The following is a 22735-nucleotide window of genomic DNA, read 5'->3' as shown; positions in this document are numbered from 1 at the left end:
GTTCTTTTTCATTATTGTTCATTAATACTAATGCCTATTTGTCTCCTTCTATTTGTTCCTTACACACACGCACACTCTTAAATGCAGAAATATGTACATAATTCTGTTCTATAATGGCTTTCTCTAGGTAAATGTTGCTTAACCTTTACCTCCTCTGAAATGTACTGATGAGAACAATAATTTCATTTAAAGAAACCTCCACAGCAACATCCAAACAAATTTTGACCAAACATCTGTGTACCATACTGTGGACCAGTGTAACCATCACACTTGGTGACTTTGGGCTATCCCAGAAAACATATTGTGAGCTTTGGTAAAGGTGACACACTCATGAAACATATAAGAATGACTTGATCAGTGACAGAGCGCATACATGAAAAGTAGTATCACAAGCCTAAACTGGAAGTTAAAAAGCTCTTACCACTTAGTACGGTCAAGTTGTCTCAATACATAGCACAATGCTTCATTTGTATTTTTATTCTGATTCTGGTGTAAATAAACCCATTGCAATGCCTCTCATATAAAAGAATAGTATATGCAATTCTAACAGTACACAATATTTCATAATGAAAAGAAATGACTGTTTTATGGATTTGATACCATTTTATCATTAGTTTACAGTAGATTCTTTTTATTTAAAAGGAAAAAAAAGTTTACCACAATACAATATGCAGTTGTGCCAACATTAATCTCCTGTATATTGTGTTTACCAAAATCTTGATGCATAATTTTCTCTTGTGCATGATTTAATCTCACTTTTCTTTTCATGACCTATTAATATACAAAAAATTACTTCAAATTTTACCAGTAAAAAGCCTCATTTAGTGAGTAACTTGAAACAATATTAAAAGTGACTCAGGACAACACAGCTGGTAAATTTCTGAGGGTCATTTCTCTCCAGACAGGATCGTTCATCCCACCATAACTTTGATCACACAGAACAAGAGTGAGGTGTCAAAATTCATAGAGGATCTGCTTCAGCAAAGCCAATGAGACTAGCAAAAATCTAAGGAGCTTGTGAGACATGAGTAACTTCTAATGGCACAGGCTCAAGGTCAAATATAGAAGCATATCTTCTTCGTATCATAAATATGATGAAGTAAAAGCTTTTCTGCAATTTTGAAAGAAAAGTTGGGCCTAACACAACATTGCATTTATTATGAGATAGAGTGACTTAAGCAATTCAATATGGTTTTTTTTTCACTTTAAAATGTGAAATAACTTTTGTCTCTAGGAGAGTTAATATTAAGGCAGCTGAATAATTGTTTGAAACTCTAGATAAGAAGATTATGGAAAAAAAATCTTTAAAACAGGTGAAATCTCCCTATTGTGGGAAGAGATGCCTGATAAGCATTCATCCCTAAGAGGTAGAAATCAATGGGTGGTTTCAAGATTTTAAGGAGAGGATAAGAGTTTTCCTGAAGGCAATGTCACAGGCTGCAAATTAAAATACTGTGTGATTTGGCACAAGGTGAACCACATGACCCCAACACATATCAGTCAGCACACAGTGCTGATAAGATCTAGGTAGATGTGGTGATCCAGCCCCTTCTCCAAGTGCTCACAGGAATTCTTTTTTTTTTTTTTCTTTTTTTTTTTTTTTTTGTCTTTTTCATTTTTTATCGGTACCAGGGATCGAACTCACGACTGCCTGCTTGCAAGGCAGGCGCTTATGCCGCTGAGCTAAATCCCCAGCCCCAGCTCACAGGAATTCTTATACCAGCAAAGTAGAGAAATACTGTTTGGAGAATAGATGTTTCTCAAGATTTTTCTTGTTGTTGATGTTGTTCCTGCATATTCTCTTTTTACTGATAATCTTCATTCCTGAATCAAAATATTTTTTCTCCCCCAAATACTACATTTATAATCTATGTAATGAATGAAGATAATTTAAAGAAGTTTCAACATTTACCAAATGAGATGTATCTTCATCTGTGTTTGCATTAAAAACTAGGGAGTGAGGGCCAAATCCCCTCCAACAGAGGACACTCTGGGTCGGGATGACTAGCAGGAACAGGATGCTTCAGTGACTTCAGTAGCATATTCCCCTCTCAAGCAGGATGGTTGGGAGCACTTGGCCTGGGTGACGCTGCAGACTAAGACCCAGTAGGCTAGCCCAAACCAGCTCCCAGTGCCTGACGGTGCACCCTTGCAGTGAACCCAGGTCAACCCTTCAGTAGGTTGACCTGGAGGGGCAGGCCCAGCAGATGCTACCCAGGTCTGTGTCTCCCTAATATACTGCAGTAGGTGGGAATACCTAGCAAGCGTGATTCAAACAAACTGTAACGGGCAAAGAAAGAAACTGGGCCTCCTATATACACCTGTATGGAAGGAACAAAAAATATGACAAGAGGAGGCAACAAGAAAGGGCCCTTGGCCCCCAATCCTGAGAACACTGATCCAGGAAAGGTAAATGCAAAGGAGAATGAGGAAAGAAAACGTGCAATATCAGACATGACACCAATAGACATAAAGCGATATCTCCAGAGCCTCGTAGATGTGTTCAAAAGTGAAGTATTTAATGAAGTAAAGCAAGATATAAGTAGAATAGTTAGAGAAATGCTAAGCACCACCCAAGAAAAAACACATGGTAGAATGGAAGAACAGAAAAAAAGGGGAGAATTGTTTGATGGAGAAAATAGAGAAAACATAGAATACATGAAGCAGGTTCAAAGACATTACCAGGAAACTAAAAACTCTATTGAAAGCTGGCATAACAGCTTGAAAGAAACTAAGGAGGGATTATCTGAACTGGAGGACAGATTTGTAAGGTGGGAGCATGAAATGAAAAACTTCTTAAAAATAACAAGGAAAAAACAGCAATAATACAAAGGATAGAAGATGATAAGAGGATCTATAACTTGATCACCTTGTATTTTGTTTTGAGATTATGTATTATGTCCACCCTTTTGATTTGACTGACTCTGTTTTGTTATGTCACATTTGGTTTTATTCTCTTCAAAAAAAGTAATAAGAACTGTGGGAGTAATAAAACCCAAAATGTGTAATTGTCATTGTGCAAAAGAGAGAAAAAGCAAGTGCTCTAAAAGATATAACTGCGTGTATATTTAAGTGTATATGATAGATAACCATATTACTGAGTTTTGTTGGATCATTGAAAAGAACTGTTTGCAGTCTCACTGTTTGAAAGTCCACTTTATATGCTTTAATTTTGTAACTTGAACAACGATTTCTAAGATGACAATATGTAATCTATTAACTAGTGATTTCCTACTGTTTATTTGTTCTGAAATTCTGCATAACTTGTACCCTTTTTCTGTTTTTTTTCCCTTTTTATCCTTAAATAAAATTTAAACAACAGTTTTATTGGAAACTAACTACACCTAACCATTTAAGTATGGTTAACAGAGATTGCATGGATTAATGACAAAAATTTTTATGTTTAAACTTACAGATAATTTTTCCCAATGTCTAGTCCAGACTAAAAATCTCCATGTTATCTGAACTTCCTAGGATTTAAAACTATAGAGCAAGTTAAGTTCAGCTGGAGAGGTAATGTCATATTAGTTGAAGGCATTTGGGGCATGCTTTTACTCTATCAATCTGTGGGAAACCTCTTTAGTTGGTGTTAGGGCTGCACCTTTAGTAATTTTGAGGTGATTATAGTGTGTGGTTGAACAAAATAGGTAAGAGAATGTCTTATTACCGCTAAAGATAGCAACTAAGGTTTTCAAGGGACTCCTTTTTTAGTACTTGAAATGTTCCTGTTCATGTCAAGAGCTTTACTAAATTTTAAAAGAGTCAGACTCACTGCTCTCAAAACTTGTAAAAAAATATCCATGGAACATACTACTAAATTATGCAAGCTGCATGGGCTTTTAAGTGTGATCGGATAGGCTGTGAGAAAATTAACTCCCAACTAGTTTTCCAGTTGAAGGAAACATGCTTTTTAATCAGAAAGTCACTACATCCCACTACATTTTGCATAAAGAATAATGCATTCAATAATTTTGGCTTCAAAGGCTAATGTGGTCATGAAAATTCAGTGTTTGTAACCACTCAAACTAATTGTTCCATTGAAAATATAATGAAGAAGTCATAAAGGAATTTCATAGATTTTTCAAAGTGCTGGAGCAATAAATGATCCCTCGTGGTTCCCCTTTGAAACATTATTTTCTGTGCTTCGTAGCTCTTACTAGCAGAATGAGAAATATTCAGAATATATTTATGCATTAAAAGAATATGGACAATCCTGGCCAAGGCACAGATGGTGAGAATTAATTTCATTCAGAGGGACAAGTTCCAATGTATGAATACAGAGAAGCTGATAAATGATTTAAAAAGAAGCTAACTGTAGAGTGTGAAATCTTTCTAAGAATCATGTGAGGCTATTCCAGTATTAGCAGGTGACTCCTCTAAAGACAGATTACATTTATATTTTAAGGTATAAAATTATTAAACTGTTGCTTGCTATTTTTTAAGTAATATATAAAGCACATATGCCAGTGTGGGACAGGAAATAAACACTGAGTCAACTATATTAAAACAAAGGGTTGTATATGTAGTGTTTTAGCTAAGCAGGTATCATTGAAGCTAACATTAGCTGCTTCCATTAAAACAGCACCATTCAATTAACGACATGCATTCAAATCACCATAATTTTTGTGGCCATATTTAGGCTGAGGCAAAAATATTTTTCTTATATATTTTGTTTGTTTTCTGAGTAGAGCCAAAACTAATGTGCTAACTTTTATACAACATAATGCAAAATTTATTGTTTAAAATGTATTTTGTAAGTACATGCTACTTACTAATTGTCCTAGTCCCTTTCTCACTGCTGAGATACAATACCTAGCACCCACAAATTTAAGTACAGGTTTATTTTGGCTCACAGTGGTAGTGGTTTCAGTTCATAGTTTGCTCTTTTTCCTTACATGGTAGCATGGCAGAGGGACATGGCAGAGACAAAAGAGCTCATGTTCTGCAGCAGCAAGCCAACAGAGAACCAGGGAAGAGGGAAAAAGTGTAGACTTTTCCATGTCATGCCCCCAATGACCACCACGTCCTTCTACCAGGCTTAAAATCCCAATATTAATTTTAGATATAAACTCATACATCTACTGATCCACTGAAGACTGTCACCCCACTGTGGTCCAAACACACCCACAAAGCCACACACATGAGCTCTTGAAAGCCTTAAACAGGAAATATAACATGTGGTAGATAGAATCCTAGAATACTCCCTAATGGCAAAGCTTTTGGGGAGCCAAGGAGCTCCCCAAAATTGAATATGATATAAAACTCTGAGTATGACAGAATGTCAATCCCATGATCAATTTATTTTATGTGGCATAGTTGCCTTTTCAAAAAACAGATCATTTTTAGTAACCTTAAACTAATTAAGTATATAATTAAAATGATGAAGCTTTCCCTGGCACAGAGATTTAAGGCAAGATTTGAGCCACAAGAGAGATACAATTTGAGGAATATTTTCTGTTTTGGTCTTTTGGTATTAGGAGACTATGGAACATGGCACAGCAATAACCTTTAAAATTTGAAAATGGCCCTTGTTTGATGAACAGAAAGCAAGAAGCTCAGTACTAAAAACTTTTATGTGGCACCGGAATCTGCCTATGTCAGATGATCTTAGGAGAGCTGCTCCAGGAATCGACTAAGAATGCTGCTAGCTGATACCTTGAGATAGTATTAGTTTTGGGAGGTCCTTAGCAAGAATGTAGCTGTACTGTGTCCTCAGCACCTGCCGAAGCCTCTCCTCTCTTCCTCTCTCCATCCTTCCTTCTTTCTTGCTGACTTAGTGATACTTTGCTTTATAGCAACAAAAACTAAACACTCAGTGACACAGATGATTCCATTAGGACCTACTAGGTGTCTGCATACGGATGAATGGCAAGATAACTTGGTGGCTTTCCCAACACAGAGCCACTCAGTACTTGATGAGGATACATTGGATCCTTACTATCTGGTAGCCTTACTGTTCCTGTCCAATATTTTGTTTATTGTCTCTGTTTTAGGAGTCTGAGCAGCTGGCAGTGACTGAGCTGCTATTCAGAACCAGATAATTCCAGAGAATCTTCCCTCATGTTGATTATTAATATATTAGCTAATGGTAAGAAGGACTAATAAATGAACTGAAGTCTTAAACTGTCTTCAATGAAATGTTGATGACCATAACTTCTGTGAAGATGGAGGAGGAAGCCATATTAAAAATTTTAAAATTGTTAAATATTTAGGGAAGTATGACTTGATTAACTTTCTATTGTCAGAGTTTGGCTCTAGAATTATTTCCTCATCAGTCATTTAAAAATTAATTATTAATTATAAGAGTCTATGGATCAAATAGATATAGTTATATTTCTGGGATGAACAAAAATAATTCGACATTTTTGAAGAATGGAAGAGAGCTGTTTTCACAAGATATAATATTAGTTTTCCTAATCAACAAGAACACATAAAATCCATAAATCATATTTTAATTAAATTATTATTTAAGTTACCTGTGATTTATAAGACAAATTTTTGGTATAGGCTATTGATGAAGAATTTAAAAAAAAGTTTTAAAATATATCATTTGCCCCATCTTGGCTAAAAATTTTAAAAAGTAATATCATGAACTTACTGAAACTATTTTATACTTTGTTCTTTTCTCATTAGTGTACCCAGCCAGATTGATTTCTCCTATGAGTGGTAATGAATTAAAACATAATACTGCTTGGCTGTATGATACCAGTTGCTGTCTGTTTTGTTAGATTAAATAAAATTTGATACACTTACAATTAATAAACAAGTTAATAAAATTTAAATATCAGTGTGCTTAATGATAAATCAAAGTGGGACATACATGTTTCCTATAGATAACTTCATATCAATCATGGCAATTTGTGAATTTACTATTGCAGAAAGTCAAATAGTTGTGAATGTATATATACTCAAATTAATAAATAACCATTATATCCTGTTTTATGTAATTATTGAAATATAATTCTATTAGAAAAACAGAAGATCATAAATTATTGTTTTTTTTTGTTTTAATTCCCTACTTCTTATTTTATTTAGTTTTCAATGGTATCTTGACAACTTTACCGGAAAAATCTAGATTTTCTTCTTGAACTGTGAGGAGATTTGGCCTATGTATTAAGAATATAACTTTAGAAAGGCCACTGTACAAGTTCTCCAATGCACTACCATCTTAAATATCATTTAAAGTATTTTCAAGGAGAGTTAACTATTACCAAATGTAAAAAAGACAAAGATATACATCCAGAATAAAATCTATCTTTATGTAACTTTTGAAAAGAGCAATGACAACAGTGCTGTTTGTGAGAACATTAAAACACTGGCCTTTCAGCAACCATGTATGTCAGTGGATATTTTTGTTGATTATACCACAGTGAGGCTCTGCTGAGAAGATACCAAGACACAGAGAGGAAGCGATTGATTCAGTTATTCACCATGGATAACATGTTATTTAGAATGTTGTAACAATTTGGACTTGTTATTTCAACAACAAAAAAATTTAAGGAATGGCAAAGGATAATGAAAATTTATCACGCAGTGATAAACACAAAGACAAGTAATAGCTATACAGATAAGAAATGAGAGATTTGTATTGCACAGCATGGCAATCTGCAGTATTTGAATCCTTGATATGCACCCCAGAAGTGAAATCTGTGGTTCAAACTTTCCCCTCTAGTGTTACACTGTAGGTCTGTGGGATTTGGGAGTCGTGAGCAAGTTTGGTCGAAGGAATGTCTGTCATTCACTGTGTCAGATGGCTGCAGGAGGAGCAGGCCAGTCTGTGCAGTTCACAAATGTGTCAGATGTGTGATTTGTATGCATGCAAAAGGCTGTGAGCAAGACCAGGGTCACACTCTGCACCATGCCCCGAACCAAATCAGAATGGCAAATGTCAGGAAGGATGGAAACCCAAGCATGAAGGAATGCATTAAATTAGAAACAAGGAATAAGAAAAATGAGAAATTGTAAGACTGATAATATCAATGTCTATAATAAATGATATTTTCTAATCTAATTGAGTGTTTTTGCTCAGCACTGTCCTATGCACTTTCTGTATACTAAATCATTTAATTCTTCCCATTTAATTAAGATGAATTTTATTAACATCAAATGTTTAAAAGAGACATAATATAGTGGGAAAGCCCTTGTTCACATTCAAGAAGAAAGAGAAAGATTAAATATAAAAGTTGATTTAAAGATGTTTATCATGCTCATACATATTTCCCTAGGTTCATTTACAGAGAACACAATTTAAAAAGTATACCAGTTCATCTTTAGATATGCTTTGTAAAAGTATTTGAAAATATGTTAAATGATTGAAATTTCATGACATTTCTCTATTTAAATATTTTTACATCTTCTTTAATCAGAATAGACAATGTCAAAGAAACTAGAGTTAAGAAAATATTTAGTACTGGAAAGGTTGGTCATCACTGCATAACTGCAACATCTGAAAGACTCTCATTCATTGTCTTTTGAATAAATTGATATTCTTCTAATCAATTGTAGCATATCCACAATATATTTTCACTTTGATTTAAAAATCTTTGCAAAATTAGACTAAATTCTATGCATGTCAGAGTGTATATGGGTGCGTGTGAATGTGAGGAAAAAATGAAAGAGATAAACTATATTTTGCTTTTTAATTCTTTAATATAGACAAGTTCTACTGATGATTAAAAATGCAAGCTGAAAATTATGTTTCATCTTTAGTTGTCACTATGGTCTCCGTTTTCACAAAGTTGTCACACAGTGACATGGAAACCGGAGTACAGAAGGAATAAACTTAGTTTTCAGTATGAAATGCCTCTCAAATGATAGCCAGACTTGGAGAGAGAGGTGGCAAATATGGGGGTTATGTACTGAGAGTTGAGTTTAGAGCTTGTTGTACTTGAAGAATAAAGAAGCAGGTATAGGAGGAAGGTTGTTAGGAGATGGAGATGGCATTACAGATTTGGAGTGCTTTCACGGAGGATGGAGTGAGTTTTCCTAGAGAAGGAATAGAAAAGTGTTAAGGCTCTGGGGAGAAACACGAGCCCTAGGACACGATGATAAAAGGGAATAAGCAAAACTAGGCTTCATTTTCCATGGGAGAAGCAGTCCTATAATTTATGGGTGCCTGGGGATTGAGAGTTAGGTGATAAAAGTGTTTCTCTGATATCTAGTCATAGACTTACAGAATTTGATTCAAGCAGCCCTATATTAACCTCTAATTTTTATCTTTCAAATGTCTGAATGCTGGAAGAAGCTTTCTTACATTAATCTACTTCCATTGTCTGATCAATTGTTAATTCTTTTCTAATTGTTTCCTCCTCCTTATCACTTTCTCACACAATCTGCTTTCCATAAAGGACAGAGCTCTACACAGATTGTACCTGCATGCAGCTCACATTTCTAGGGCTGTCTGTCCTATACATTGCTGAACAATATATATGATGCCTGAAACCTAAAAGGTTGATTTGATTCACAGTTTCAGAGCTTTCAAGGCACTTGTCTAATGTGTTTAAGGCAAAAATGTCCATGTTGGGATTGTGGAAGCAAAGCTGCTCATGTGATGCCAGCCAGGAAACAACACAAGGAAAGAGAAGCAGAGACCAAAGGGCCTACAACTCAAGGTAGCCCCCAGGCCTGGAGCCCCCAGCACGTTTGCATGCTGCATCCAAACACACACAGCGTGCTTTGTTAATCACCTGGATGCTTCTCAAGCTGATCAAGATTAACCATCATATTTTAACCCATGTCACACTGACTTCTAAACACACCTTCTGAAATATATTACATTTCCAACCATAGGCAATAACAAGGTCCTAGTTCCACCTTATACATAGGCATGATGTAACTATAATGCATATAACTAGAAGTGTCCAAAGTCTCAATAAACTAACTCATCCCCCAAATCTCAACAATTCCAGAACTACTCAAAAGTCGCAGTCCAAGTCTCCTCTGAGATTCAAGGAAATTCTTGTCTGTGAGCTGTAAAGAAAATTTTTAAAAAGCAAGTTGCATAATATCAAGATACAATGGCACAGAATAAACATTTTCATTCTAAAAGGAAGAACTGGGTGGGGGGATAGAAAAGAGCAGGGCCAAATTAAAATCAACATGTTGCCAGGTAGGCACTAAATCATGTTGTGTCACTACCGACATTTGCATCACATGGTAGGGAGTTGTGACTGCCACATTGCTATTTCCTGGTGTTATGCTGTGAATGTATAAACTGAGCTCACCAGGATGAATTTGAAGTAATTGCTTTAACTTCATAGGAGGATTTTCTCCATGTTTCTTTACTGCTCCCTTGTGAGAGTCAAATTTGGTTTTATATCTTCAATAGAAATGATGAAAGACACTTTTCTTCCTTAGAAATAGTGCATCTCTCATAGGTCAGGCAAGTTTCTTACTCCTGCCCCAATTTTGTGATATGTTTTGTTTCCATCCTTCTACAATTGAACTTTGCCTGTGCCCTAACCACAGCGAGTTTGTTGCTTCTCTCTCAGTAGCTAAGGTTTTCTATGTCTTACTTTTTTCTCATTCCTGAAAAAAAAAAAAAAGTTGCACCAAAATTAAAACAGTGAAATGTTTATTTTGGCTCAGTTTTCAGAGAATCAGTCCTTAGTCAACTGGTTTCAAGGAGGTTGGCATGGGAGAGGGACCATAACAGAGGAGAAACATTTCATGTCATCACACCTAGGAAGGCAGCAAGTAGCAAGCATCAGCAAGCTCAGCTTCTTCCTGCCCCTTTATATTCCATCCAGGTTACAAACCTTTTGATTGGTGCCATACACACCTACAATGGAATTTACATTACCTACATCCTAGTACAGCACAACCTTATTCAGTTTCACACATGCATGATCCTGTTACCTCTCTAAAGCCCCACCAACAAGCAACTGTGACTTTGGCAGAAAATCTAGATACGAGCCATAAGACTCAGTATGGGATATGACCCTGAGGAGGTGGTGGAATTTTAAATAAGTTTACCAACAGCACTAAGCCTATTCCTATGCACACTGAGGATTAGAATTCTCTCTAGACTATGGCACTGTTCCCAGTCTTTCCAGTAGCAACTATGAAAACAGCAGAATTCATGAGCAGTCCCTCCAACACACTGACTTTTGTTGAGAACAATCATAAGCCCAAGGTCATATACACAAACTCAGGGTCAGTTTGTAGGCTGTTGCTAGTTTTCACCAGAGATATAGGATTTCCTCAGGATGTTTGGATAAAGTAAAGATTTTTATTGTAAGAAAATAAGTATTTTCAGTCTTTTGAAACATTCATTTCCAGAACAATTCCTAATCATGCAAGGCACCTGAATTCCCATACCCCATATGATAAGAACACAAGGGGAATTTCTAGCTTTAAATTGTTAGAGGGAGGATTATGTAGCCATGACTAAATGCAGAGAATCAAATTCCAGTCTGCATTCCGGGCCATAGAGGATTCAGTAGAGAGATATAGAAACTTGTGTTTTCTCCTTGAGCATACATTATCCAAAAGGGTTTATTGTCAACATATTCATATTTAGTTACCATATTTAAATTTATATTTCTGAATTTTTTCTGTCAGTTTTTATTTTAAAAAGCAAAACAGAATAAAAGTATGTAAATTGTGCAGAATTTCAGAAAAAATTGGGAATTAAAACTAGTTAATATATTGCACTTTGTTATTTTAGAAATAGCTGTTCAGGTTATAAAGTCTAGACACAAAACTGATTAATCAAACAATGACAGCACAATCTATTCTTTTTTCATGAACCTACAGAGATTAATAGTATACTTATCTTTCTAGCACATGTATACATACGTATATTTATACGTTTACCAACATAAATGCAATCTTTTCTTTTATTTCCTTTTTCCTTCTCCCTATTCAATTTGTTCAGTCCGTTAGAGCACTTTCTTTCCGTTTCATTATTGCAATATCTATTGTATATTTTGGATCTTGTTACTCTTTCCGATTTTTATTATTTTTTATACTAGGGAGACAATAAAATATTTATAAATGTGAGTTTATTTCACTTGTGAATATGGCCTCAAGTTGCCTCCATTTACCTATGAAGGCCTCAAGATTATCCTTTTTTATGGCTGAGTAATATTGTGTATAAAAATACCACATCTTTTTTACTCATTCCTCAGTTGTTTGGCATTTTGGTTGTTTCCAAGATTTAGCTATCACAAAGTGTTCTGCTATAGACGTGGGTACACATACATCACTGTGCAATGATGTTTTCAATTTTTCTGGGAAAATACACAAAAGGGGAATAGTTGGACTAAATGGGAATTCCAAAATTCTAACTTTCTGAAGAATCTCCGCACTGATTTCCACAGTGGTTGTGCCAGTCTGAGCACACACCAGCAGTGGAAAAGGGTTCCTTTTCCCCACAGCCCTGCCAACATTTGGTATCCATTGATATCTTGGCAACCATTCTTTCAGGAGTGAGAGGGAATCTCAATGTGGTTTTAATCTGCATTTTGTGAATGACCAGTGATCTTGAGCATGTCTTCACGTATTTATTTCCCATTCGTATTTTTTTTTTTTCATCTGAAGAGTTCCTGTTCATCTCAGATGCCCATTTTTGGATTGGGTCTTGAATTTGGGGGGTCTGATATATTTCAGTTCTTTGTATGTCTTAGTCCTTTGAGCGACAGCTGGCCAAAACCCTTTTCCATTCTGTGGGTTTTTTCTTCACTCGGTTGGTGATTTTTCTTTCTTTCTCTCTTTCTTTCTTTCTTTCTTTCTTTCTTTCTTTCTTTCTTTCTTTCTTTTTTTCTTTCTTTCTTTTTTTTCTTTTTTGAAGTACAAATCTTGTTAATAAGAGTTCCTAGTTGTGGATTCTTTAAAGTATTTCCATGCAGTTTGCCTTCCCCTATGTCTAGTTCTTGCCTGTGACTTCAAGATTTCTACCTATCTTGTCATCCAGTAGATTTAAAGTTTCTGGTTTGCTATATAGATCTTTGAACTGTTTTGACTTTAGTGCATAGTGACAAACATAGGCCTAGTTTCATTCTTTGGCATTGGAAAGCCAATTTTCCTGGCACCATTTATTAAAGAGGCTATTTTCCTTCAAGTGAACATTTTTAGCCCTTTGTCCAGGTAAGGTGGCTAGTATCATTGTAGTTGTGTTTGCATCTTCAAATCCATTCTATTGATCCTCAGGTGTGGGTTTTTTTGTTTGTTTGTTTGTTTTGTTTAGTTTAGTTTTTTTCCTGTACCATGCCAATTTTGTCACTGTAGCTTTGTAATATAATTTCAAGTCAGGAATTGAGATGCCTGCTGTCTTGCCTTTGTGGCCCAGGATGACATTTTCTATCCTAGGTCTTTTCTGTTTCCAAATGGATTTTAGGAATGTTTTCTCTGTATCTGTAAGGTATGCTAATGACATTTTGATTGGTATTGGATTAAATCTGTATAAAAGTTTTGAATTATGGCTATTTTCACAATGTTGATTCTTCCTAACCAAGAACAAAGAATATCTTTCTATTTTTTGCCATCCTCTTGAATCTCCTTTATTTACTGTACCATAGTTTTCAAGGTTTAGGCTTTTTACATCCTTTTTTAGGTTGATTCCTAAGTATTTCATTGTTTTGGATGCTATTGTAAAATGTGGCATTTCCATAATTTCTCTCTCAGTGAGCTTGTTATTTGTGTACAGAAATGCTGTTGATTTTTGAGTGCTGACTTTGTATCTAGGTACACTGCTGAATTTGCTTGTTAACTGTTATTTGATAATTTTTTATATCTTCTATGTAGACTATCATGTCAGCTGCAAATAGTGATAATTTAACTTCTTCTTTTCCTATTCTTTTTCTTCTTATTTCTTTTTCTTGTCTCTTTGCTCTGGCTCACATTTCTAGAACGATATTGAATAGAAGTAGTCATAGTAGACGTCTGTATCTTGTTCCTGATATTAGAGTAAAACCTTTCAGTTTTTGTCCATTTAGTATAATGTTGGCTGGGGTTTTGCATACATGGTTTTTATCAAATTGAGGCAGATACCATCTATTCTATAGTGTTTTCATCATAAACAAGTATTAGACTTATCAAAATATTTTTCTGTTTCTATTGAGATGACCATATTATTTTTGTCATTGGCTCTGTTGATGTGGTGTATTAGGTTTATTGATTTTCATGTGTTAAATAATACCTGCATTCCTGGAATGAATCCCACTTGGTCATGATACATAATCTTCTTGATGATTTGCTGCATTCTGTTTGCCAGTATTCTCATGAGAATTTTTGCATCAGTGTTCATAGGGAGATTCTCTTTCTTTGTTGGGTCTTTTCTGGTTTTGGCTTCAGAGTAATATTTACCTCCAGGAATGAGCTAGAAAGAATCACTTCTCTTTCAATTTCATTGAAAAGTGTGAGGAGTATTGGCATTAAGTTTTCTCAGAATTTCTTTTGGAATTCAGCTGTGAATTCCATCAGGACCTAGGCTTTTCTTTGTTGCTAAGTTTTTAGTCATCTTTTCAATTTCAGTAGTTGATAATGGGTCATTCAAAATTGATACATCTTTTTGATTCAGCTTTGTTAATGCATAGGTTTCCAGAAATATGTCCATTCCCTCTGTGTTTTCCACCTTATGTGAGTAAATATTTTAAAAGTAGGTATTCATCATCTTTTTAATTTCCATAAAATCTGTAGTAATTTCACTCTTTTCATTCCTTACTACATGAATTTGAGTTTTTTCTTTCTATTTCTTGATAAAGTTGGCTTGAGGTTTGTCAATTTTATTTCCAGCTCTTTAATTCATTAATTTTTGTATTGTTTTCTTAGTCTCAGTTGTATTAATATAAGCTCTGGTCTTTAAAATTCCCTCTCTTCTGTGAGCTTTGGATTTTAACTAGCTCTTCTGTATCTAGAAGCCTGAGATGTTGCGCTAGGTTGTTTATTTGTGCTCATTCCATTTTCATGATGTGACAATTCATTGCCATGTCTTTCCCTCTTAGGACCACTTTCCTTGTGCCCCACAGGTGTGTTGTATCTGCATTTTCACTGAATTTTAGGTATTATTTAATTTCTTTTTAATTTCACCTATAATCCGTTGGTTGTTCAAAAGGTTGTTATTTAATTTCCATGTGTTTATGTAGGTTTTACAGTTTTGTTTTCTTTCTTAATTTCGATCTCAGTACACTATGGTCTGATACAATGCATGGAATAATTTCAATCTGTTTGCATTTACTTAAGAATGTTTTATGAGCTACAATATGAACTGTTTTAGATAATGTCTCATGCATCTGAGAAGAATGTGTATGTTGATGTTTTTGGGTGGAACACTATCTGTCTACTAAGTCCATTTTTCACAGGTTTGATTCAGTTCTGTTGTTTCTTTGCTGAAATTGTGTAGTTAATCTATCTCTTTGAGATAACGTAGTATTAAGGTCCCCTATTACAATTGTATTAGTGCATGTTTGGTTTTTCCTGTCTATTAGTATTTGTCTTATATATTTGGGTGTTCCTGTATTTGGTGCATATATATTTGTGATTGTTATCTCTTCCACTTGAATATTTCCCCTAGCAAATGTACATACTTTCTTTGCCTCTTTTGATCATTTTTGTTTTGAAGTTCACATTGTCTGCAAACAGAATAGCTATCCTATTTTTTTCTGGGTTCTTGTTGCATGCAATATTGTTTTCCATCATTGACTTTCAGTCTATGAGTCTCCTTTCAAGTCAGATATATTTCTTCTATATAGCATATTGTTAGATCCTGTTTCTTGATCCATTCTGTCAATCTATTTCTCTTAATTGGTGAATTGTAGTCATTTACATTTATGGTTGTAACTGATATATACTTAAACTTTGTCACATTATTTTCCTATTATTGGTTCCATGCTTTCCCCCTGTTTAATTGCTTGCCCTGCTTGGTGGTTTCTTTCTGTTCCTGTTCTAGGAATTGTAATCTCTTTTGTCTCTCTCTACTATGTCTTTCAGTACTCTATCTAGGGTTGGTTCGGTGGACATGAACTTTTTCAATTGTTCTTTTTCATGGAAGTATTTTATTTCTCCATTAATTTTCAAAGAAAATATTGCAGGTTATGTCAATCTGGGTTGAAAGCTGTTTTCCTTTATTTCTTGAAATACTTCACTCCAAACTTATCCTGACTTGAGGGGTTGTGCTAAGAAGTCTGCCATGATTTGAATAAGCTTTACTTGATAGGTGAGGTGTGCCTTTAACAGCTTTTAGTATTCTGTTTTTATGCTGAATTTCTGGGATCTTAATTATTATATGTCAAGGTATAGCTTTATTTTGGTTATGACTGCCTGGCATTCTACATGCCTCACTTATCTGTAAAGCTGATTCTTTTCTCGTAAGTGGGAAATTTTGTGCTATTACTTATGCAAATCATTTACTGCTGTCATTTGCATTGACTCCTACATCTTCATTGATGCTGATTAGTCTTATATTATTTCTATTTGCAACATCTTGAACCTGCTAATTTGTCATTTCATGCTGTCTTATCATGGATAAAAGTTCTTTCTTTTCATGATCACTACCTGTGATCCTGTCATCAAATTCCATTCTCAGCTTCATTCAAATGGTTTTGCCAGCTTTCAAATCAATTTTTTTTTTTATTTCTTGGATATATGTTTGATTTGTTTCATGTACTGTGCTTCTTTTCTTTATTGTTCATTCAAGATTTCCATCAGTTTTCAATGCTCTGTACTTTTTATCTATGGCTTCTCTAGTTATGCTGAGCAACTCCTCTATTAAGGTTGTCCTTTCTTTCTTTATGTAAGAGATTATTACTAATCTGATTTCCTCTATAGCCTCATGGATTTGTTTCTTTATTTCACTTGATATATTTTTATAGAGATTTTAGGAGTATGATTTCTAATGACCTCTATTTCAATATCACCTGTAGCTGTTGCTGATGAACTGGATATTTGAGATTGCATTTTGTTTTTTTCATTTTGTCATTTTCACCTCTTGGATTAATATTTTGGTCTGTTCAGTCCTACTAGTCTCAATTGTCCATTGTGTATGTCTTAGGGTTCTATTGTATGGTTGATATTTGTCCAATTTCTAGGTCCCACAATGAAGAAAAGGGACCAGTCACTTGAATTCTTCTACAGGGTGATTCTTATATTCTTCCTGGGCTGACTAACCTAGGAGTATTGATGTAAATGTAAATCAACCCTTCATTCTTATTGTTACTACAGTTTCAGGCTGTTCCAGGCAGCCAGATCTACCTGGCTACAGCATGCACTTCAGCTTGAACCCTACTGTGTCACTGAGTGCCTCAGAGGCCCTTTTGATTATTTCTGGGTTGGGGGAGATCATTTTGGCACTCTCCTCAATCCATCTGGTGTTCTCTGTTTGAAAGAAGGACACACCCACACTCTTGCCAGACTTGACAAGGTCCTAAAGCTGGTGGGGAGTTCACTGCTGCTCCTGTTTACCCCCTGAGGTCCTCTATTTGAGGGGAAAACCCATCACACTGCTACAAGCCTTCTGAGGTTCTTTGTGTTGGTGAGGGGTTACATAGACTCCCATTAGCCCTCCAAGGCTCTTCAGGTGGTGGAAGTGGTCGATAATAGTTTGGGGGCTGCTGTGGTTTTTTTGATGGGGGGAGAGGATCAACAATGATCCTTTTTGTCTCCAAGTTTGCAGGGCAAGGTGGAGGGGAGACCAGCGATATCACTGGCACCCTAGTTCAGTGGGGTGAGGAGGAGGTGTGATAAATGATCCTGCCAGCCCCTAGATCTTGGAGTGAAGAGAGGTGGCTAGAACAATGATTTCACCAGTCCTTAGGTCTGTGAATCAAAGAGGGCAGCAAGGCCAATGATCTTGCCAGCTCCTAGGCCCATGGTAGGGGAACTGTCATTTCTCTTCTGTTTCATCTTTTGATGAGGGTTGCTGTAGATTGGATATTATGTTTTAACAAAATGCTCATGTGGTAAACCCAAACTTCCAATATAGAAGCATTAATAGCTGAGTTTTTTGGTGAATGAACAGCTAAGTCACCAGACTTCAGAGAGCTGCTTCGCTCCCCTTTGAATGCTTGCTATCACCCTCTGCAGGTCACATATTACAGTGCATTTCAAACCAGATGCCAGTGCCTCGATCTTGGAACTCCAGTCCTCAGTAAAAAGTATGTGGTGACATTATTTTTGTAATGTTCATTGTATCTGTATAGTTTCTCTTTGTCTTTTCTGTTTTCTTGCTTTAGATTGAAATATGTCTATTTAGCACTACTGTATTTCTTTTTTTTTTCCTTCCTTTTTTTCACCTGTTTCAAGTATCAAAAGAGATAAATGCAATTTATCTGTCTCTATTTTCACTGTATGTCTAGCACATTTGGTTTAAGTATTTTGCTATTTTTTTCCTGTGAGTTTTACTTGCCTTTGAATATTAACATTAATGTTAACAATTCTTTTTGTATCTTTCTCCCTGTCTCTTTCATTCTGATATATTCAAACATTTGAAATCATTTGCTTTTAGGTGTTGATTTTTATAAATAACATAAAACTGACTTTATAATCCTATAATCCCATAAAATTGAATGTCATTGTAGTACCCAGATTCTAAAGGTATTACATTTATGTGTGAATATACATATAAGTGGCTTTGAATTATTATTTTGATTTTTGCATAAATCATTCTATTTGTTATATTTAAGTATGTGCTTTCTCATCTGTGTTATTATTCTATTATTGCCTTCTGATAATCTGAAAATTATAGTGTTTTGTTCTATAAGCAGACATTTCTTTAGGGTTTGTATTAAGCTTCATGTTTCTTGATTTAAACATCAGAATCAAAGCAAAAATACTGAGTTCAACACTTACTTGACAGGAGAGATATCATAATCACAAAGGCGGCTTTCCCAGGGCAAGGCTTAATTATTGCATTCTGAATATTCTAACTATTGCAATTTCCCCAATTGTGGGAAACAACTGCGTAATTTGTGGTGGTGGGAGACTGCATATGTGCTTCATCCTGAAAAGAAAAATACTGACTTCCTTATAACGAGTACAGTAATCAATAAAATCTCTTACTTGTTTCCAAATCATACTTTTCATGGTTTCATAGATAAGTTGTTATAAATTTTAGAGTAGATAATCAATTCTTATAAGTTCTAATATAATGTAATATCCATAATTATCATAGCTAAATTGACATAGCGCTATGTTTGGGAGTGTATTCAATTCCACCACTGTACTTTGTATTGTTACATTCTGATTTTTGTAGTTTGTATTTCTGTTTGTTTTCAGTAGTCTGCAATATTAAAAATGATTTCTCTAGGGTTGAGTTTAATAGGCTCAATGAGATATTTTCTCATACATTTGTCACTGTTGTCTCAAAACTTTATGAAAGAGATCACATAAAACTTTTGGATTTAAAAGGATTGTTGATTGTGACCACATGCTGGTGAGTTAGATAATGGCTGGTTGGTAACAGCGAGGCTCAGCTGGACAAGACCCTTGCTAACATTGGCCCCCTACCTTCTGTTCTTGCATGTTATCGTCTCTGGATCACTGAGTGAGCTGAAGATCGTTAAGATCTGAATGGAAATTATAAACACTAATACCCTGCAGATCCTGTGGGAATATAGGATCCTCAAAAATAAATGCCTTAATGTCTAAATTTAGAGATTGTACATTGTCTTTTCCTCACATGTTTCTGTCATCAAAGCAACTCACAGTGAAAGCCTATCATTTACTGGGACAGGGAAGTTTAAATCACTTTGATGTGAAGAACAATCACATGAGCAAAGCCTATGGGCAAGAGGGAGAAGGAGATGTGGTGTCAATAATGCAAATTATCATCATCAAATTTCTTTCACTTTTATTTGAAATAAATGTAAATCTTTTATGAAGTATTTTGTTCTCCCTTGCTTCATTGAAATGTTCTTTCAGTTTCTTTTCAAGAATTTCCTGTTTCACTTACTCTTTCAAGTGAAGTTGAGTTTTACTATTTGAGATCTTTTTTTTTTTTTTTCCCTTCAGTTACTGTGTGCTTTATATGAACCAACTGGCTTTCCTTTGTCCTTTGCTTTCATATTTTCTGATTTTTATTAAGCTCATACTCCATAGAATTGATCTGTCTTTCTACACTATTGTTTATGTCTTTTCTGATAAACTTCCACTTTATAGAATGCAACTGTTATTTGGCTTAATTTATTTCTGTATTTGTCTGGCTCAATTGGTATTGTACTCTGCTTTCTTGCCTTTTGTTTATTTCATAGAATTCTTGTTTTTTGTAACTTAAAGTTTGAGTACAATCTAACCTCAATCCTTGTTTTCAATTATATATATATATATATATATATATATATATATAAAACTACAACTATTAAACCTTATATTTAGCTTATCAATAAATACATAAATTTAAATTTTAAAAATTCTGATTATTTATCTGTAGAAAATTACTATTTATCATTTGTATTCGTTTCTTATGGCTGACATACCACTAAGCTGATAGCCTATGCAACGTAAATTTATTATCTCAGAGTTCTGAAGGCTCAAATCCCAAAATCAACATGCTGGTGCCTTCTGAGTGCCTCCTGGAAGATCGGGTTCTGAGTTTGTCCCTAGTTTCATGTAAGTTGGCAGTCACTATTTATGTGTGATCACATCTCTATTCTCCCTGGGGAATCTCAGTACGTCCATCTCTAACTTTCTTCTTTTTATGAGCATAACAATCATATTGAGCTATAAAACTCACATATTTCTGAAGAATGTGACCTTAACTAATTACCTTTACTAACAGGGTCATCTGCAGTGACGCTGAAACTAGAATTTCAGCATGAATTTTAAAGGAAAACAATTCAACCACAGGACTACCTCATTACATGTCCCTCTGCATGCTCACTGCGCCTTCCTAGGAGTAATAATTACCATCATTTGCTAAGCAAAGATTTAGTGACAGAGACTGTAAATCAATCCAGTAATTTGTCTTGTTTTCTGATCCCTAAGGAGGAAATATCGAAGAGATCGTTTCAATGCCATCATACTTCTATTGTGAAAAACTTAGGTATAGAGAATAATTTTTCTAATTTTACATAGTTAACTACAAACTCATGCTTTCTAAATGTGTCTAGTTGTAAAGAACTTATGTTTTACATGCTGATTTGTAACTTAAATACTAAAAGTTTTCTGATGTTACCCAGTTTGTGAATTAAAGCAGCTGGATTTAACGTACATCAGAACTAAATGAGTTTAGACTTAAAACTCAGTCTATCCAGAAATATTAACAAGCCATAAAATGTATTTGTTTACCATGAACTATAATCATAAGCTGGGAACTTGGGATACTGGATCTACAAAACTTACTGGGTCAGTTAGAAGAAAAACAAATCCTGCAATAGCAACAATATATTTGCTTTACTGTGGTATAAATTTTTAAATAAATGTCTAGATATTTTGGTCTAGAATTAAGTATTCTACCAAATGTACTATTTCTTATGTTGTTAGAATTAAATTCTGGACCACAGAATGAAATTTCAAATGATAATAATTGTTCAAAAGAATATTAAAAGAACCTGAATAAAAGTTAAGATATACTATTATCAACTTACAAAAACAATGCAACAAGGATACAGCAAGGATACAACAAACTTGTAATCAATGTTTTTTACTTCATCGTCACAGGACGTTGAGGTAAATACTATTACTTTCATTTTATAAATGAAGAAAATTGGGCACAGGGAAAATAAGCACTTTTACCAAATTATCCACGTATCCAAGGCATATTTGAAGATGTGAATCAGCATTTATATCACTCACAGGCCAGAATTCTGTTGGCTTGATAATTAATAGTAATGACCTTGCTGCAGTGCATTCAATGGCACTCCTTTCCAATCTTTCAGTCATTTGAATGCTAATTACCTGCCTCCTAAGTATGCAATAAGCACTGTGGTCTCCTCTCCCTCATGAACTGAAAACTATTTAACCAAATGTACTTATTATCTGTTTTGTTATCCACTTTGGTTCTTAATTTCTTACATTCCATTAATGATCAATTTTTACAGCAGGACTCTTTAACAGGATTGCCTACAGACTCCAACGTCATATATACCAGAGACAAGCCTTACCTACCTACCTTTTACCTTTTATGCTTTCATATGGGAAATAAGCACCTCTCATAACTTCACTCCTCCTAATCCCACGTTTAATTTTTCAGAATTCTGCCTTGCCGTGAAAATGTTCCTACCTCAACGTCATCCTGATAGAATGACATGTCTAAATCCAAGACACCTTTCCCTCTACCTCACCTGGGTCCTTAAATATGACAGTGAAACATCTCCTCATAACATCTTGTCTCTTTGTTTTTTCAGTCTAACATACGTGCATTCACCAGTGAAGTTGTCCTGGCCAAACCACCTGACACCAGCTTCTACCTGGGCATCAACCTTCATCCCGTCAACTCCCCTAGACCCCAGTACAGCGCCCTCAGCCAGCAGGGAGTAGTTAAAGAGAGAAATCTTCGCCCCTTTTCATAATAATCATAAGACAGGATATGAAAGGGTTTTGGCCCAGGCCGGATACTGTAGCTGGTAAAGCCAGGAAGCTCCTATCTCCCCCACCCTTAGAAATTGCCTCTGGCGCCAAACTAAGACCAATGGGCTACCTGTGCATCCCTAATGCCCCCTTAGGTTCCACCCCAAGCCAAGGCTACTTATGTACCTCACTCCACATGTTCCATGGAGAGATCACCGGCTGGGGTGGAGATGCCATGCCCCAGGGGGTCTAAAGGTCATTTATATTTCATACTTCTTATCTTTTCAGCTGC

At 35.2% G+C, this 22735-nt stretch overlaps 1 non-coding gene across 1 annotated transcript; it reads left to right on the top strand.

The window, feature by feature from the left end:
- The first annotated feature begins 18778 nt into the window (after window positions 1-18778).
- Window positions 18779-18940, top strand: LOC111757351 (U1 spliceosomal RNA). Its single transcript, XR_002791721.1, has one exon. It is a non-coding gene; the product is annotated as a U1 spliceosomal RNA (small nuclear RNA).
- Window positions 18941-22735: the final 3795 nt, after the last annotated feature.

Source organism: Cavia porcellus, unplaced genomic scaffold (genome assembly GCF_034190915.1).
Source record: "Cavia porcellus strain 051 isolate PalLab524CR breed Dunkin Hartley unplaced genomic scaffold, mCavPor4.1 scaffold_30, whole genome shotgun sequence".
NCBI lineage: Eukaryota > Metazoa > Chordata > Mammalia > Rodentia > Caviidae > Cavia > Cavia porcellus.
Note: the sequence above shows the minus strand (reverse complement) of the source record. Positions and strands in the feature narration are given on the sequence as shown.